The sequence below is a fragment of the Arachis ipaensis genome, chromosome B3 (assembly GCF_059453495.1).
Source record: "Arachis ipaensis isolate K30076 ecotype BB chromosome B3, ASM5945349v1, whole genome shotgun sequence".
Classification (NCBI taxonomy): domain Eukaryota; kingdom Viridiplantae; phylum Streptophyta; class Magnoliopsida; order Fabales; family Fabaceae; genus Arachis; species Arachis ipaensis.
Genome location: NC_142438.1, coordinates 90,831,956 through 90,835,959, shown reverse-complemented (window position 1 = coordinate 90,835,959; position 4,004 = coordinate 90,831,956). Strand labels below are relative to the sequence as shown.

The following is a 4,004-nucleotide window of genomic DNA, read 5'->3' as shown; positions in this document are numbered from 1 at the left end:
AGTCTTCTTGTTTGATCTTGATGATTTTTTGTTTTGTGTTGTATGTTGTTTTTCATATGCATTCTTGAATTCTTAATGTCTAAGCATTAAAGAATTCTAAGTTTGGTGTCTTGCATGTTTTCTTTGCATTAAAAATTTTTCAAAAATATGTTCTTGATGTTCATCATGATCTTCATAGTATTCTTGGTGTTCATCTTGACATTCATAGCATTCTTGCATGCATCACATGTTTTGATCTAAAATTCTCATGCATTGCATAATTTTCATGTTTTTCTCCCTCATCATAAAAATTCAAAAAAATATCTTTCCCTTTTTTTCTCATCAAATTCGAAAATTTGGATTGACTTTTTCAAAAATTTTTAAAATCAAGTTGTTTTCATGAGTCAAATCAAATTTTCAATTTGAAAATCTTATCTTTTTCAAAAATCAAATCTTTTTCATTTTTTAGTTATTTTCGAAAATTCCAAAAATATTTTTCAAAAATCTTTTTCTTATTTTTATATCAAATTTTCGAAAATAACATAATCAATTAATGTTTTGATTCAAAAATTTCAAGTTTGTTACTTGCTTGTTAAGAAAGATTCAAACTTTAAGTTCTAGAATCATATCTTGTGATTTCTTGTGAACCAAGTCATTAATTGAGATTTTAAAAATCAAATCTTTTTCAAAAACTAATTTCAATCATATCTTTTCAAAATATCTTCTTATCATATCTTTTTCAAAAATTTGATTTCAAAATATTTTTTCTAACTTCCTAACTTCTTATCTTTTCAAAATTTGTTTCAACTAACTAACTAACTTTTTATTTGTTTCCTAACTTTTTCAAAACTACCTAACTAACTCTCTCTCTCTAATTTTCGAAAATATCTTCCCTCTTTTTCAAAAATTTCTTTTTAATTAACTAATTATTTTTATTTTTGATTTCAAAATTTTTCGAAAATTACTAACCTTTTTCAAAAACTATTTTCGAAAATCACTAACCCTTTTTCAAAAATTATTTTCGAAAATTCTCCCTCTCCCATCTTATTCTATTTATGTATTCATCTACTAACATCTCATCTCACATCTCAACCCTCCTCACAGTTGTGTTTCTTCCATTACATCACATTCTTTGTCTCCCTCTTTTCTTCCACTCACAAAGGAACCTCTTTACTGTGGTATAAAGGATCTATATTATTATTTTTTCTGTGCCCTCTTCTTTGTCATATGAGCAGGAGCAAGGACAAGAACATTCTTATTGAAGCAGATCCAGAACCTGAAAGGACTCTGAAGAGAAAATTAAGAGAAGCTAAATTACAACAATCCAGAGATAACCTTTCAGAAATTTTCGAACAGGAAGAGGAGATGGCAACCGAAAATAATAATAATGCAAGGAGAATGCTTGGTGACTTTACTGCACCTAATACCAATTTACATGGAAGAAGCATCTCCATTCCTGCCATTGGAGCAAACAACTTTGAGCTGAAACCTCAATTAGTTTCTCTGATGCAGCAGAACTGCAAGTTTCATGGACTTCCATCTGAAGATCCTTTTCAGTTCTTAACTGAATTCTTGCAGATATGTGATACTGTTAAGACTAATGGAGTAGATCCTGAAGTCTACAGGCTCATGCTTTTCCTTTTTGCTGTAAGAGACAGAGCTAGAATATGGTTGGACTCTCAACCTAAAGATAGCCTGAACTCTTGGGATAAGCTGGTCAAGGCTTTCTTAGCCAAGTTCTTTCCTCCTCAAAAGCTGAGCAAGCTTAGAGTGGATGTTCAAACCTTCAGACAGAAAGAAGGTGAATCCCTCTATGAAGCTTGGGAGAGATACAAAGGACTGACCAAAAAGTGTCCCTCTGACATGCTTTCAGAATGGACCATCCTGGATATATTCTATGATGGTCTGTCTGAGTTATCTAAGATGTCATTGGATACCTCTGCAGGTGGATCCATTCACCTGAAGAAAACGCCTGCAGAAGCTCAAGAACTCATTGACATGGTTGCAAATAACCAGTTCATGTACACTTCTGAAAGGAATCCTGTGAATAATGGGATGCCTATGAAGAAGGGAGTTCTTGAGATTGACACTCTGAATGCCATATTGGCTCAGAACAAAATATTGACTCAGCAAGTCAATATGATTTCTCAGAGTCTGAATGGAATGCAAGCTGCATCCAACAGTACTCAAGAGGCTTCTTATGCAGAAGAAGCTTATGATCCTGAAAACCCTGCAATAGCAGAGGTGAATTATTTAGGTGAACCTTATGGAAACACCTATAACTCATCATGGAGAAATCACCCAAATTTCTCATGGAAGGATCAAAAGCCTCAACAAGGCTTTAATAATGGTGGAAGAAACAGGTTTAACAATAATAAACCTTTTCCATCATCCACTCAGCAACAGATAGAGAACTCTGAACAAAATACTTCTAATTTAGCAAACTTAGTCTCTGATCTGTCTAAGGCCACTGTGAGTTTCATGAATGAAACAAGGTCTTCCATTAGAAATTTGGAAGCACAAGTGGGCTAGCTGAGTAAAAGAATCACTGAAATCCCTCCTAGTACTTTCCCAAGCAATACAGAAGAGAATCCAAAAGGAGAGTGCAAGGCCATTGACATAAGCACCATGGCCGAACCTGTAAGGGAAGGAGAGGACGTGAATCCCAAGGAGGAAGACCTCCTGGGACGTCCAGTGATCAATAAGGAGCTTTCCTCTAAGGAACCAAAGGAATCTGAGGCTCATCTAGAGACCATAGAGATTCCATTGAACCTCCTTATGCCCTTCATGAGCTCTGATGAGTACTCCTCTTCTGAAGAGAATGAGGATGTTACTGAAGAGCAAACTGCCAAGTTTCTTGGTGCAATCATGAAGCTGAATGCCAAATTATTTGGCATTGATACTTGGGAAGTTGAACCTCCCTTGTTCATCAATGAACTAAGTGATCTGGATCAACTGACATTGCCTCAGAAGAGACAGGATCCTGGAAAGTTCATAATACCTTATACCATAGGCACCATGGTCTTTAAGGCTCTGTGTGACCTTGGTTCAGGGATAAACCTCATGCCCCTCTCTGTAATAGAGAAACTGGGAATCTATGGGGTGCAAGCTGCTAAAATCTCATTAGAAATGGCAGACAGTTCAAGAAAATAGGCTTATGGACAAGTAGAGGACGTGTTAGTAAAGGTTGAAGGCCTTTACATCCCTGCTGATTTCATAGTCCTGGATACTGGAAAGGAAGAGGATGAATCCATCATCCTAGGAAGACCTTTCCTGGCCACAGCAAGAGCTGTGATTGATGTTGACAGAGGTGAACTAGTCCTTCAATGGAATGAGGACTCCCTTGTATTTAAAACTCAAGGATCTCCCTCTGCAACCATGAAGATGAAGCATGAAAAGCTTCTCTCAAAGTAGAGTCAACCCAAGCCCCCACAGTCAAACTCTAAGTTTGGTGTTGGGAGGCCACAACCAAACTCTAAGTTTGGTGTTGAACTTCCATATCCAAACTCTAAGTTTGGTGTTGGAGAGTTTCAACAATACTCTGAACATCTGTGAGGCTCCATGAGAGCCCACTGTCAAGCTATTGACATTAAAGAAGCGCTTGTTGGGAGGCAACCCAATGTTTATTTATCTAATTTTGTTTTTGTTTTTCATGTTTTATTAGGTTCATGATCATGTGGAGTCACAAAATAAATATAAAAATTGAAAACGGAATCAAAAATAGCAGAAGAAAAATCACACCCTGGAGGAGTATCTGCCTGGCGTTCAACGCCAGAACAAAGCATAGTTCTGGCGCTGAACGCCCAAAATGGGCAGCATTCTGGCACTGAACGCCCAGAACAAGCATGGTTCTGGCGTTCAACGCCAGAAATGGCTAGTAAATGGGCGTTGAACGCCCAAAATGGGCACCAACCTGGTGCTGAACGCCCAGAGTTGTGTGCAAAGGCATTTTGCATGCCTAATTGGTGCATGGATGCAAATCCTTGACACCCCAGGATCTGTGGACCCCACAGGATCCCCACCCT

At 37.3% G+C, this 4,004-nt stretch overlaps 1 non-coding gene across 1 annotated transcript; it reads right to left on the bottom strand.

The window, feature by feature from the left end:
* Window positions 1-1,740: 1,740 nt before the first annotated feature.
* On the bottom strand, window positions 1,741-1,848 carry LOC148571542 (small nucleolar RNA R71). The gene has a single exon (XR_015880518.1). It is a non-coding gene; the product is annotated as a small nucleolar RNA R71 (small nucleolar RNA).
* Window positions 1,849-4,004: the final 2,156 nt, after the last annotated feature.